Genomic DNA, 15,767 nt, shown 5'->3' with positions numbered 1-15,767 from the left:
AATATCTGGCAGAGCTGGCCTGTAACACAGTTCGAGTGCACTTTGAAACAATCATAAAACATTGCGAGAATACCACCGATGTGGCAGAGCCAAACTGACTGCAACTATTAAAATAATGAGATGTTATTAGAGCTGTAAGATATGTATGAAATCCAATCATCAGAGTACTTGTATAATTAACACTTCAGTTATTCATCAGCATTTTGAGTGCTGTTGTCCACAGCGCTAAAGGGTATAATCTGAAATGTGCTTGCAAGCAGCAGCTTGTCTCTGTGGCATGATCAGGATCGCACTGCTGTGCTGATATTCATGTCAGGTGCAATAATTATCATGGCTCTGGGAAACTGAGAACTCTGGAGAAAACAGCATGAGGACAAGCCAAGCCACGCCAAGCCACGCAAGGTGCAGCCTAACTGCTGTTCTGCTTTGTTCTCTGTGTCCTGTGTAAAACAGAAGTGTTTGCCAGAAGTGCCAAAACATCTAGCAGTCTCCCTCTGTTCATCTGAAACCCTGGTTCTTTGAAAAAGGACCCTTAATCCTGTCAGAAAGGGACCTCTTCTGTATCTGTTTACATAGTTTATCATTCAGTCCCTTCTGTCTGAGAGGACATCTAAGCTGGCATTTATGCTTCTGGGTTTGGGGAGGTTTTGCCTCCAGCAGCAGGCCCTCCTGGTGGGTGCTGCCGCTTCGGACGCAGGCGCAGGCAGCCTCCGGGGAAGATCCGCGTTAGCAGCCGGCGACCCTGGGCTGCGCAGGGACAGCCCGGTACCTCCGGCGCCTCCTGCTCGCAGCTCTGCGCCTGTCTTGCCAGCCTCGCGTCGGCCACGGCGGCCTGCCTGGCCCTCGCGTGCTGTTCCTGGTCTCCGCCCGCTCTCCGTGAGCGCTGTGCTCGCTGCTTTGCGGGCGCCGCTCAGGAGCGCCCCGGCGGCGCGGGCTGGAGCCCGGGGCCGCGTTATACCGGGCACGGCCGGGAGGGGCAGGCGGGCAGTACCCGGAGCCGCGTGCCCGTACTAACCCGAAAGGAAGGCGCGCGTTTCTAGCGCGAGTGGCTCGGTTTAAGCCATCGAGGAGCCGCTTAAATTCAGGTTCGTCTTCCTTCGGGTTAGTACGGGGCAGGTGAGTGGGCTGCGCCGCGCGCCGGGGCAGCCGTTACTCGGCGGTTAGGCCGGCGGTTGGGGGGTGCGGCGCGGGGCTTGGAGGCAGGTGAGCAGGGAGGGACGCCATCCCCAGAGGAGCCTTTATGTCCCACCCTGACGTGAACATCTTTCGGTGGGCTCAAAAGGGCGTGCTTTCAGGACATGCTGTATTTACCTTAAAAACGAGGGTTGTTTTAAGTTTAGTAGTCTTCCTTTCAGATTAATGTGGTGTTACAGAAGGAGCGGGGCAAATGATGAGTGCTTTGCCAATAGCACGGTTGTATGACCCACCTTTTATTAAGTGGGTAGAAAAAGCAGCAGTTTGCTCATGTCTTTGATGCTGCCTAAAAATACTGTGTTTATGATTGTGTTAGAAATCAACTTCAGAAGAGCAGTCCTGCCCATCACTCAGGGTGCACTGGTGCAGGAGCACTGGTCTGAAGTACTGGAGCAGGCACAGCTGGTGGGTGGGTGGGAGCTGCAGGAGCTGTCTGCTGTGGTGGCTTCCAGGTCGGGTTTGCGCTGAACAGAGGCTCTCTGAAATATTGGAAACGTTAGGGATGCCTTTTGCAATTGCAGAGACCTTGTTAGCTGTGTTCCGTGACTTAACTGCTGTGGGTAGTGAGTAACCAAATTTTTAAATAATTTAGATATTGTATACGCTGCTTTCTGATAAGATATAAAAACTGTGCGAGGTTTGGATTACACTGTTCATAAAGAAACCGTGTGTTTGTTCTGCTTTGTGCCTTATAAAAAATATTGGGGGGAAGGGGATGTTTTCATTAATGGATGTAAACAGTAGCTGCCAGTGGCACAATGTTTTTTTTTGCATATTGCAACCATAATACATGTATAGCAGAAGAGATACAGGATGATTAGCATTAAACAACTCTGCTCTGTGCCTCTCTAGATATCATCGTCATAGTATGTTATGAATAAATTAGAGTAGCAGCATCTGTTTGCCAAATATGTAAACTGCTAAATAAACTCTTTGAAGATAAGAAAAAAGCTTCTCCTTCCACTGGGCCAACTTTGAGCATGAAAACTTCTCTTTGTTTAGATGTTAATATCATGATTTAAAAAATATTAAAAACAATGACAACGAAGCACTTGAACATGTGAACAGCTTTAAATAAGCTGTCAGAAGTCCTTCTGGAATGTAAACCAACTTCTGCGTCAGTAACCATAATGCCACAACAACAGTCTGACCTCAGTCTAGGTTAATGTGAAATAATAGAATGGATTAAAACTTGAGTTATGTCATCGGATTCAACATAAGAGACAGCTGTATAAAGCAGGGTATTTCTATATCTAGTCCTGAAAGACTGAGACTTGAACAGTAAGTGCATTAAACAAAACTACGTGGGCTGTGGCTAATCATTAGAATGGAATACAATACCTGGCTACAGATGGCTTACTGGTTTCTAAGACTAGTAGTAAAACTATCCATGGAATACTGCCCGGGTGGTTCTTACAAGGGTCACTAGTGGGTCCTAAGGCAGCTTGGGAAAGCCCTCATCCCACCAGGGCAGCCTGTGAAAGCCACTGCTTCTAAATTTTTCTCTTGGACTTTGTGGTTACTGATGATCAAATGACATGCTGATGGAAGCACTACTAGGAGCTTCCTCCAACAGATTTGATGGGATTAGATAATGACGTTTAAAGATTTCCGGTAGATTCTACTGGATGGAGCTGTTAAAGGAATAACCACAGTGTGGTACTTGCGCTTTGCTTTTTCCCTGTCTCTCCAAGAAGAGAATAGGCTGCAGAAGCAGTCTGTGTGCATTTTTTAGAATGGGAGAAAAGAGACAGGCAGGTAAACCTTGGGTGTTTTGTTTGTTTTATTGCTTCATCAACCCTGGCTATATGGGCAGTCTTTCCCTCTTCCCTTATGGAATCTTCCTGTATAGCAACTCTAAAGCTTTGCAAATTTAGGTGTCATGGCTAGCTTTCTCCAAAATGTTAGTCATGGCCAGACTGAACAAAACATGATGTTTACAGAGCGGAAGACAAAACTATTTTTTTCACAACAGCTACTATCAGGCTACATGACAATTAACAGAATTATCTTAATTTTGGCCTCTCCTGTACTTCTGTACAGTGCTGCTTAACCATTAATAGACATGATTACATGTAGTCAACACATTAATATCAGCTTCAAGCTTCAGTCTGAGGTTAGCATGTTAGGCAGAAGTAAAATCTTCTGAATTTGTACCTTAATGAAATGTCAGTGTACCTTTAAATTTAATTTTTACATTTGGTAAAATAATTCTGTATTGAACAACATCATTTTTATTCTGTGTTTAGTTAGTAGAATGGTTAAACTCTGCAGAGAAAGTGTTTTAAAGTCCTCTGTCTGGGAAATTTGGCCTGTTTTTCTTACAGTGACTTTGCTGTTCCCTTAAATAATGAACTTTAAACTCCAAAATTTCCAGCCTTCACGTATACACCCCTTCACACATGGCATGAATAACATTATGAGCCAATCTGAATTTCAGAAAAAGTTACAAGTAGTTACACCTCTTAATTCATGTGACTGAACTGCTCTGTTAACAAATACCATTGGTACTGTCACGTTTTGAGGGCTGTTTTCCTCTGCTGATACCAGTTTCTTGATTCAGCAGCTGATGATTGTATGTAGCATAAGTGTAGGCAAGGTAGCAGGAGGATTGAAGAGCAGAGTATGACTCTCTATTGGACTGCTGATCAGACATGTAGAAAGTTTTTGGAGTGAAGATATGCAGAAAAAGTAGATGTGAGGTTCAGGATATTTCTGAAAGCAATACCAAAAAAAAAAAAAAAACAGGCATAGTTGTTATGCAGTACTATGCTGAAGGGGAAAGGAGGGAGGGTAAGAAGATCAGTTACTGTACTTTCATCTCCATCCCATAAATAGTGTCTTAAACAGTTGACATGTGATAGTTTTTCAGTATTTTGGACCTCATTTCCAGTGTCCCAGAATATACTAATCCTTTTCTTCATTCCTCATCACCCTTCTTTCTCCACTTTGATTTAAATAGCATTGCCATTTAGGCCACCTGCTTTGAGCTTCCATCCATGCACGAATGAATCCTTTGCCAGGCCTGCTACTTACTGATCTGTCACTTTTACTTCAGATTAAACTGTGCTGTGGTAGGTGAAGCTGAAGCATTTTCCTGAATTTCCCTCAGCAAAATAGGAATTGTGAAGATAGGTTGTATTTCTTATGAAAAAATACATATAAAATTTTTTTCCTGGGCATGTATCTTGTGGCAAAAGAAATGGATATGTCTAGGGAAAAAATGATTGCTATGATCTTGAAAGAAATGAGATTGTGCAGTAAAGTGTAGGGGAGAACTGGTGTCTCAGGAAACAGAAACGGACAAATAACAGCCTTTGTATTGAACTAGCCTACCAAGGCACCATGTTTTAACAACATGACTGCAGGCTGAGACTGCTTTCAGCACCTGCCAAATGAGGCACCTCAGGCATTTTGTGTCTGAAATTGGTTGTGTAGCCTGAGGCTGTAGTTCCATAGCAATTCAGGCCAGTCTAACTCAGTCCTGCCATCATCCAACGCTACTTCCTGCTGTATGCCCCATTGTGTATGTTGGGGCTGTGTGTTTGTCATCGCTCTGTTATGTTGTTCAAGGGAGCTGAAAAGGCAGATAACTGATTCTGCAGAACATATTTCGTGCTAGTTCATGACAGGGAGCAAGAAACCTTCAAATAGGGACATTTAAAAAACAAAACCTACAGCAGTGATGGCTTAGATCAGTTTAAATTGTCAAAAAACCCCACATGCTCCAGAGGACTTGCATCCTATATACCTTCCCACAGAGAAATTACAGGCATGTACCACACTGCAGGTATTCTTAAGTAATTACATAAATGTCTAGTTATGTAAGTGCCTAATAAGTGTTGTTAGCATATTACTAAAGAACAACCAGTGGCATTTGCTGCTTTTCTACTAGTCATTATATCAAAAAATAACAGGTTAAACTCAAAGGGTCAGTGATTACTCAGTCACTGATGAGTTTAGGAGACATGAGGGTTAGCGTGGACATGAACTGAAGTGTTTGTCAGCTTTGCAATTACTAAATTGTTAATTTTGACTGGCTCTTGCATTGCTGTATTAAGGCATTCTTCTGCTAATTTTCTGCTGCAATTAAATTTAAAACTGCAGAGAGTTCTTCTGTTTTTCAGTGTCAGAGTAGACATTTTAAAGAGTTTTAGTAGCTTATGAAGACTTGCAAGGTTGAGATTTAGGTGTTAGCCAAAGGTAAATGGAGAACTAAGATACAGTGTGAAACAAGGAAACTGAAAGTTAAGTTGCTGTTTTGGTGGAGTCAGTGTAGCAGCTTACTGTCACCAAAGGCAGAAAGTCCCTTCCCTGCCTTCTCTTTCCTCCCCTCACACATCCATCTGGATATGTGATCATCTCTTCTTCCCTGAGAAAACTTGTTCATTCCTTTGCTGAGCCAGTTCAGTTCTTTACCTTGATGGAAAACTTCATTTTTCTTGCAGAGTTGGTTTTCTTCATTATTAGTGAAGTGGAGTGAGGCCAGAGAAGCAGCAGAGCTGATGCAAGAGAAGAGTGGCTGCAATTGCTGGATACAAGAAGAGGAAAAAGAGGTAGATGGCAAGGAGAGAACAGGACATCCACCTTTTAGAGGTGGAGGGCATTTAGATGTAACATGCATTCTAGCTGTAACATGTAGCTCCCCCTGGAAAAAATATGCAGCAAGGTGTCAGGGAGCAGAAAGGGCAGGTTGCTCCACAAGGGAAGAGACACCTGGAGTCAAGCATGAAGATAAAGCAGGCAGGGGCAGCGGCCTCATCAAAATGGTACAGTCCCACAGTGCCTGAGTGAGGCAAGCAGGGCAGGCATGGTGATGGCAACCAGGTTAAACTAAGAGGTTGGATCATTGGACAAGTCTGTAGCGATAAGGCAGGTCTGAGGTCAAGCTGGGAAGTCAACTCAGCAAATCGGGGTCTGGAGAGAGTAACCAGGGCCAGACATAGGTCACTGAACACAAGGCAAGGTTCATAATGATGAAGCAGGTATGAAGTCAATGAGTCAATGATGAGTCAGGTATGAAGTTGGCTGGCAGGTCCAGGTCTGGAATAATGAAGTCCATGGGCAGGCACAGGCATGGCTCCACCACCACTGCAGTATAGCTCAGGTAGAGGCCAAGGGTAAGAGCCTTAGCTTTAAAGCAGCTCCCAAGGGAAAGAGGGGCAACCCTCACTGAGGCTTCTATTATTCTTTTCAGCAGCTCTGTCCAAGGTCACCAGCTGTGCTGTCCCTAAGTTTGCCCTGAGCTTAGGCAGCCAAACCCCAGGAGTGGGGAGAATGTGCTCATGCCCCTAACACAAGGTATCTGAAATAGTTTTAAGCCTTGGGTAGCTCATTCAGCTTGTATGAAGAACAAAAAGCACAAGCTTGTTCCTGGTATTAATGTGGAGTTGGCCCTTAGATGTTTTGAAAGCCTGTGTCAACAAAGCTGGAATCTAGACTTTTTTTGACAGTACAAATTAGGCAAGGCTTAAAATCTGGATTCTGACCTATACGTAGCACACATTAGGAACGTAACTTACGTCAATTCTCTCTAGTGCCAAGCAGCTTTGGGGAGCCTTGGAAAAAAAAGTAGTGAATGAAATCTTGAATTATTGAACCTACCTTGAATCCTTACGCCTTTCTTAGCTGTCTGCAGTAAGAATTTGACAAATGAAAATACTATTGTGTTTTTGTAATTGGAAAAACAGTGGGAGATTAGATAAAGTTTCAGCTTCAGTGCTGATGGCTCAAATCTGGTTGTAGTAACGTTCTTGTTTCTTCTCAGAACTTCTCAGCTGAATGACTGCATATTCTCTAGATGTTTTCTTTTCCCACCTCAAATATGTGGGGAAGTGCAAAAAAGTGACACGCTATGAGAGGCGAGTAGGATACACAGAATGGGCCAAACAGTGAGAAGTAGTCATTCATATAATGTGTGATACTTGAAAGAGGAGCCAAGTCAGAGAAAGGATAGTTTATAAATAACTGATTTAAACAAGACAACTATGAGGCTAATTTAACTTCCTCTAAGTCTCTGAAGCTGTGTTTATGAACCCTGGGAGGTATATGGCTGTGCCAGATTACCACAGACACTCTAATGTATGGTGTTTGTCTTGGCCATTTATACAGTTCACATAACCAAACTGGCTTTTATGCAGATGTTGCACCTAAGCATGGCCAGTTTTTGAATGTGGCTTTTTAGGGTATATTTAGAACACGTAGTTGTAATTTCACAGGTAGTTTATATGCTAAACTGATAAAACACACTGGAGCAGGTTTCCAACTTATATAATTTAACATTTATTTTCATTAATTTCCATTCATATCAAAGGAACCAGACTGGTTTATGCCAAAGTCAGTCACGGTTTTATACAACTGGACTATATAGATGGACAAACTTAGCTTTCTATCTACATTGTTTGGTAAAACAGCACTAGTTATTTTTATGTAAAATTGCAGGGGAAAAATAGTGGCATTATGAGAAATGGAATATATGACCCAAATTCAGATTTGCACAAGCAGAGGTAAAGCTACATGAACCATAGTAAAAACAACATTTCCTAGCACTTGAGGGATTTGCTCTCAATTTCAAACTTGTTATATTCTATGGATTTCTAGAAATCATACATATAGGAGGATGAGGTTGTATATTAATTTACTAAACATGCAAGTTAGGAGACCTTGAAAGATGCCAAATGTAAAATGAAATGACCATTTTCCCCTGTATTTTTAGTTGCTCGTTTATCACCTTACAGGATCTGAGATAAAGAAGATATGCAGAAATTCAGTAAATCATACAGATATTCACTTATTTGAAAACATGTTAATGTGGGGTATGTGCAAAACTTGATATATTGTAGATAGGATTCATGTGAACAAAGATGAGTCATTCACTGGACTATTTCCCACACATCAAGGTAGTATTTTGTATTCTTACTGTAGAGCTTTTTGAGTCTGTGAGGCTTGAAATTTACTTTGTTTGGGGATTTTTTTGTTTTAGATTTTTCTGATTTTAGTGAGAATAATACTCACCTGCAATCTCAATTAATAAAACAGATCATTAAAAATGTCTGCATTTTGACTCTTTGCTGTCTGCTTATGTAATGTGAGCTATTCCAGAGCATCCATTAGCACTATAGCCTGTGCAACCTGAGTTTTAAGTGCTTTCCTAATAATTCATCTAGATGTTGCCAAATAATGCGCCTCTACCAAATCTAATGACTCATTCATATTACCTTGAACACTAATCAAATTTTTTAATAGAAGTATAATTAAGTGTAAGTATGATTACATACAAGCATATTAACAATATTTCTGATGGAGGATGGAAGGTTTATATTAACTTTTTTGCTGCTAGCAATCTGAGTCATGACAGAGCAAGTACGATACCCAAATGTAAACCCTAGAAGAATAATAGATGTTGATACACAGGTCACACTGCCTGTTTTCATTAAAGTTGCTAAGTGGATACAAAGAGGCTACATTTGAAGACAGCTCCTCCAAAGTCATTGCATTTGTGTAGGGCATAATGCACTGAGCATTGTTGTTACTACCAGAAAGTCCCGCTTTTAACAGCTTCTTTAAGCAGTGTAATTCAGGTTCTTGCTTTCCTCTAGGTTTAAAGATGCTTATCAAGTGTCAGAGAGTAGTTAGTGGCCTTTACTGCTTACCCTTCTCTTGTTTCTTTTTCTGAAGAGTTACTTTTCTCTACTACTACAAATTTGTTAATACTTCTTGCTGTTGAAATATATAACACCATAGTCAGCAAAATATTAGGAAGCAAAGACTTATAGAGGGAAGAAATAGTCATCAGTCACCACAGTTTACATTACTACCGTTTATGCCCTGCAGCTCTTGCTGTTGAATTGTTAAAAAAGCCAGAGTGAGAACTTTGCTCCATAGGTGCCATGGAAAGAGTTCCCACGACAGTATGCTTACAATTCACTTACTATGAGGAAACCAGGTTTCCAGGGGAACAAGTAAAGAGTAAAGCAGCCTTCTAATCCCCAAAAGATCAATAAAGAGAACCGGGCAAAAATAGCTGATTTGCAAAAGGAAGTAGCTTACTTGTTCATCCTGCGTAGATTTTAAATTTTTTGCAGTGTCACGACCTTGTCAGATTTAACGACATTTGCTTACATTTTCATTTGAAAACTAAGCCTGCAGATAATGTCCTTTCATGTTAATACAAGCTCTTGTTCTAAACTCTAGAAATGGTATTGTCTCTGTAGAATTCATATTCCATTTTAAACCTGTTTGTGTATGCTGGCTTACTACATCTTAGTTGTGTTACATTTTATTTAAAACTTTCAAATTTAGCCATGAGGAGGAAGCTAATATCTGGGAGATGGTAGAAAAAAATAAACCATGAGTGGTTCCTTTTTAACCAAAAGAACATGCCCAGTGAAAGAGTGGCTTGCTTGTATCTTTTTGTACATAGGTACTCTAATATAAATAATTTTCCTTTTTGTGTGAACTCCCCTTCCTGCCTACTACTCTTCTCTGAAAGTTTGCAGTTAAAGGAAAGCTGGAATAAATAAATGATAGTTCACATACTTTTTTTTTTTTAACCAAATGAACTTCCTTTTCTTTTCAGAACCTAACATATCAGTCAAATCTTTTCTTTCTTGCTCTCTTGTTCATGGAGGGATGGATGTAGCTTTCTGCGTTGTTTTATTTAGGTTTGTTGTGGTGCATTGATGAAAGGTGCATCTGTGGCTTGCAGTGTGTATGTTGCAGGAGGAGGGAAAGGCAATTTGCCATTCTGTAGACTTCTGTTTTGTGACTGCTTTTCAAACGGGGAAGCCGGATTCAGGTACTGAAGGGACCCTTCCCCATAATATCTTGTGTTGCGTATGTAATAACCTGTCAACATTATAAACATTTTATTATTCTCTCCAATTTTTGCTCACATACCTTTTATTACAAAAATTAAAGATAAATAAGGTACTCTAAGAAAGTTATTTATTTTCTTACTGTAATTTGTTTTCTGAAGATTTGTAATTTCCAAACTCTATTCAGCCTTTTAAAATTAAGTGTAAAGTCTTAGCATTGCAAGAAATGGCTTAAACTATGTTTCTAACCAGAAAGTATATTCATGATTGCAAACACTTCAGTATTTTCCTATAAATAACCCCTAATGTGGAATGATTATGTATTTTTTTAAAAAGGGAAAGTATGGATGCATCTGGTGTTGATTATGATGTGTCCAAATGTTAATTATGCCTGGCAAAGATTTTGTTCTTTTCCATTATATGTTTGTGGAGAAGCTAGTTAGTTCTGCTCTGTTTCTGCTAACTGGGCTGATGTCCAGGGAGCTATTATTAGTAGTTACATTGTCATAATTTACATTAAATGGCAAAAATTACGAACATTGGAATGAAAAGTGCAGCCTGAAAAGGAAATTCTTAGAAACATACTTGTGGGATTGTTTTTATTTCCCCCCCCCCCTTGATGCTTACACTATATTCATGACACCTAGAATTTCAGTTTATGTTGTTATTTTTGGGCACTTTCAAGAAAATTTAAAAAAAATGATATTTTGCAGCTTCAGTCTTGGAAACAGAACTATAAGGCATGCTATATGAGAAAATTGATTGTATTAAGTACTTGAGGAAACACCCATAGTGAACTTGAACCTGATTTCTAGTTCATCTAGGTTTTTGAATGAAGTAAATCTGCTGCTGAAGTCGTGTGTGCTGCTGAAGCTACACGTTTGACTGAAGTAAATCTGCTTACCAAAGGGGCTATCTGTCTTCATGGGTAGCTTTGCTACAGTGTTACTTTATGACTGTCACTTTTTTTTTTTTTTTTTTTTTTTTTTTTGGTAACAATTGTATTTCAGCACCACCTACAGTCATTTAAAGGAAATGTATTTAGATCTGTGACCAGGATTAGGAAATGGATTCCGTCTTTTCAAAAGTAGAGACTGTGTGTGACAATTCTTTAGCTGCAGCTACACGTGGATATTTCAGATTTTTGTCCCTAAGCCAAAATGTTGTTATAATACTCTGTTGTATTGAAGGAATATTTAGTATGAAACTGAATGAACAGAGCATGACAGAAACCTTAAAATGAAATGCAGTTTTCAAAAATAGCCTAGGTTTTGCATAGTTCTGTCCCTTTTTGTATAAAAAAGTGCTGGGAGACAAATAGAAGGTATTCCACAGTAGAAATCGTCTCTTTATTCAGAGACAGATATGTTATACTTTTTGAAGTATTTCTACTGATAAAAACACAATCTGTGTTCATCTGCAGGAACTTTGGAAAATGTGGCTGAGAGTTCTAAGCATCTAGTACAAGTTCAATTGTCCTGCATATTCATATAGGATGGTTCCATATATTGGTGTTTGGGAAGAGCAGTGCAGTTTCTGGCTTTCTAAATGAGCAAGAGATGAGAACTCAAGTTGTCTAGGTCTCTGAGAGAAAGTATCTCAAAAGCAACAAATGCATGAGTTCTTTGAATAGGCAATGCGTTACTGTGCCAGCGCTAAGAGAATTTTATTTTCATATTTTCTAGATGATCTTGTAGTGAGTGCCCAGATTTTATGTACGATTTAAATAGTTTTTTAGATCTTAAGTCAAAGTGATGTCTTGGATAAGCCATATAAAATGTATACCAAAACCTGAAGCCTTGTGATACATAACTGGATCTAAGAAAAAGACTACTTAGCTGGTTTAAATTTTCTGGTTTTGCGAAACTGTGAACATCTGATGGGGAAGAAGAAAAAAAGGAGGGGGGGATAACATTTTGTGCTTTGCTTGGGTGAATTTCTAGAAGCTGAATTTTGCTGAATATTGTTACAGAACTTCAACAGTGTAGTATAGATTATAAAGATTGGTTCCTTAGAGTCATTGTCACAGTGAGCTTTGAGGAATATTCAGTTTTCATGGCAAAATTTCCATTTCATGTTTTCAGTAAAATTCATGATTACTAACCTGCCCTTAGGCTCTGGCCCCACAGTGAGCTGTGCACTGACTGACCGATGCATCTGCATAGATGCTCTCTGGTTTCTGAGTTTTCCTGTCAGAGACAGACAAATGAGATATATTGCAAAAAAACAGACAGATTCATTACTTGAGGGTACGAGAAAGATATGATTGTCTTGTAATTCTTCGAGTATCAAGTTATATTAGTAAACATTTTTGAAGGAAAAACAGGTTATCCTAATGTATTTTTCTGATACTGCAAGCATTACTCATTTTTAATCATGTCTTTTTAATAATTGCCTGCACCTAAGAAAGCTAAGTTTTAGTAGATCACCTCTTCATTTATGGACCGTAGTGTTGCATTATAATTCATTTCTTTGGAACATGTGCCATGTGCTTTGAAGCTACTCAGTATGTAATTGAGGTTCCCAAATCTTATGTAAATTGTTGTTATTGTTTGTTGCTTTGATTAAAAAAAAATGCAGAGAAGTCTAAAGTGTGCCCTAAAAACTCCAAAAAGTAATAGGTGATAAATATATTCACGTTTAGATGAAGGTTTAAAACAGTAACAGTCAGTTCCATCAGCAGTAGTTCTCCAGGATTGGTCTGTGAAGCCAAGGGCTTTGTGGACCAAAAAGGGAAGTGGAAACTGTACTTTGAAGCAGAAAGCTGATGACAAGTTGTTCCAAGAATATGTTGCTAAGAAAATAAGATGTAAAGAGTCAAAATGATTTTAGATTGTACCGATGAAAGAATGGGATAAAATGAATGAAAATATAGCACCAACATAGTAAATTGAAGGTATCCTTCGCTTTGAATATTGTGCCCAGTTCACTTACTCTCAGTCAGGATACAAGAGGACAATCAGTAAGATTAAGCAAGGAAAGATTTCCCTAAAAGAAGAGATCAAAAAGATATGCTCGTTCACTTTAGATAGAAGAGGGGTAAGAGAGAGCATAGCAAAGCATATTAAATGAACGTGATTTAGAGAACGTCACTAGAGGATTCTCATTTACTGTTTCATGTTAGAGAATGATGTAAATGCAGCCTCAAAGATAAAGGGATGGCAAGAAAATTTATTTAAAAGTAAATCAAGGTTATCAAAGTTATCAAGGTTATTAAAAGCAACCGTTTTTTTGCCTCAGAAAGGAAGAGAAAGAAGTATATTGATCACAAGCCATTATGTCTCAGATGAACGTGTAACATTCAGCTCTCGCACTTCTGGCAGAAATACTGGTCCGAAGGCATCAACTCTGGTTGTCTTGGCCTACATGTATATCAGAGGAAGGAGTTTGGTAGCATAGCTGGCTACAATCTGAGCAGAAGCAGTAATAGGATTAGCTTTAAGATGTAGCTAAGGGTTCCTGTGTTGCCAGAGTAGTCTGGTAAAATTGGAGGAATATTCCCAATATTGTCTTATCCAGCAGGAAGTACTCAGATTGCATAAGGGCTGTGGGGACTATATAAAGAGAAGACATACAAAATGTTGTTGTGTAAATGTAGGATGTGGTGGCAGAAACTGCCAGAGTTGAACAAAATGTAATGGGTAGGAAATAGATGCTTTGAGCCCTCAGATTGCATTAGGCAGCAATTATCTACCCCATTTTTAGTGTCCATGTTCCACATTGACCTGAATTCAATTCCATTGCTGACACAATGGCTGTCAGTCCATGCCAGACCCCTGCCCAAGAAAGACGAGACTTTCCTGATCTGCATTTTCTATGGCAACTCCCATTCTTTCCCATTCTTAGAAAGTGTCTTGTATTTCTCCTTTTTGGTTTTCTAACTCTAACCCAAACCCTAGCCAGAGAGGAAGGCAAGGATCTCTATAGTGTGTCTCACTGGTGAATTAATGAATCTCCTTATGGCTCTTGTTCGTTCTTGGTGCATACGCCACTCCTCAACGTAAGCCCTTGGTTTACTGAGGGGCTGGGAACTACATTAGGTTCTGCAGTAAGTTGCATTCAAAATAGAGAAAGGCATTTTCAGTGCTCGTTTTTCTTTTTCATCCCCAGTCTACCCTATTCTTTCGTTTATCTTCTCTTCTCTAATCCTAACCGTAGTCCAAGGCAGACAGGGATGTGAAAGGACCCCTTCTTGTTGCAGAATGATTATTAACTCTTTAGAGACGTGTGCTTCTGTTTCAAGTTCCCTTAGGAATCCCAGTCTCTTTGCTATTATTCATCTCCTCACCTTTCTGTGCCACCTAAGGTACCCAGATGCAATTGCTAGCAACCCATGCCAGACTCTCACTGAAGGATGTGTCAAGAGACACTGGTCTTGCTAACCTCATTTGCTGAGGAAGTTTCCATTCTTGTCATCTTTATAGTGCCACCTGAACCTGAAGTGCCTTCTACATTTCCATTCTCCGGCCCTAACATAGGCAGCTGCACAAAACTTTTATCTTGATGCACAAAGCACAATGTGCAAGTTTCACATTCCTTTTTCTAAGTCCTTTTAAGTGATTTATTTCCTTTTTGTGGTGAGCCACAAAAAGGCTTTCGTATGTATGTATGTGTTAAGAGATATTGCAATATCTGAAAAACAAATAAGGAAGTTGACAGAACATAGCATCGATATCTTATAATATAGCGGTCGTATAGCTTCAGATTTGCACTGAGAAATCAATAATCACTATGACATTTTAATTATTATAGTCTTTCTTCTTTGTTTTCTGTGGTTCTGTGGCCCAAGTGAAAGTTGCAAAAGGCATCAATATATTTTTTCTCCTCCCTTTCCACAGTTGGAAAATCTTTGGTGTTATGTTCCAATTTAGGTAAAATACCTGTCAAAATGTTAGTAATATTGAGTCTGTTTTATTATGCAGGATGTCATCTACATCTGGCCAATTACCTGCAGGGGGGAAATTCACTCCATCACAGAACTAGCTAAACAGCCATTCAGTAGATATTATTTGGAACTGGACTGAATTGAATTGCTCCGAAGTCCATAATGCAGGCAGTACTGCTATTTGCACAGTTGACTTTTGAGTGATTTCTACTTTAGCATGTACAGAAAATTATAGAAGTCCTATTTACTACAGTCTTTTGTAGCCAGCACGTTTGTCTTGCTTGCCCTTGTATTTTGGTAGATTAGTTTGAAAAATGCTTAGGATTCTGGTAGAATAGGTAGTGCCAGTCGTTGTACTTCTCATAACTTTCATTATTATCTGGCCATCGGTTGGGGAGGAAATGGGAGAATAAAGATGAGAAATGAAATAGAAGTTGTATTGTAATAACAATCAAACTTATACTGCTATCTGCTGAGGATTTTGTCTTGGTCCATATAAAATATCTTGGGAAGAAATTTCTGAAAGCTGACTTCATAAAAGCATCTTTTTGGCAACTAAGTACAATATTCTTTTTAGAAAAAAGATGCATGTGGTGTGGATTATCAACCACTGGATGTATTTGTGAAAGTAAATTGGACACTCTTCATTAACTTAAGTCTTTAAATAAAGATTTGATATGTATCTTAAAAATACCATATGGCTAGTAATTACATTTATTGAAAGAATTAATAAAATCCTATGGTCAGAATTATGCAGAAAGTCAAATTAGATGGTCAAAATTGTTTCTTCTATCTTTTATAATCTTTTAGTTGATGAAGTAACCCTTGGATAATAGAAGAAAAAATAGAAACTGTAATATTTGCTTTAATTG

General features: G+C 39.3%; 1 protein-coding gene across 1 annotated transcript in view; it reads left to right on the top strand.

The window, feature by feature from the left end:
• The first annotated feature begins 1,097 nt into the window (after positions 1–1,097).
• The window catches only part of TFPI (tissue factor pathway inhibitor), an 81,292-nt gene continuing 66,622 nt past the window's right edge, over positions 1,098–15,767 (top strand). The window contains exon 1 of the mRNA XM_026094811.2: positions 1,098–1,116. The gene's annotated coding sequence lies outside the window, so the exon portion shown is untranslated. The remainder of the gene's footprint in view (positions 1,117–15,767) is intronic.

The sequence above is a fragment of the Dromaius novaehollandiae genome, chromosome 7, assembly GCF_036370855.1.
Source record: "Dromaius novaehollandiae isolate bDroNov1 chromosome 7, bDroNov1.hap1, whole genome shotgun sequence".
Lineage (NCBI taxonomy): Eukaryota > Metazoa > Chordata > Aves > Casuariiformes > Dromaiidae > Dromaius > Dromaius novaehollandiae.
Note: the sequence above shows the minus strand (reverse complement) of the source record. Positions and strands in the feature narration are given on the sequence as shown.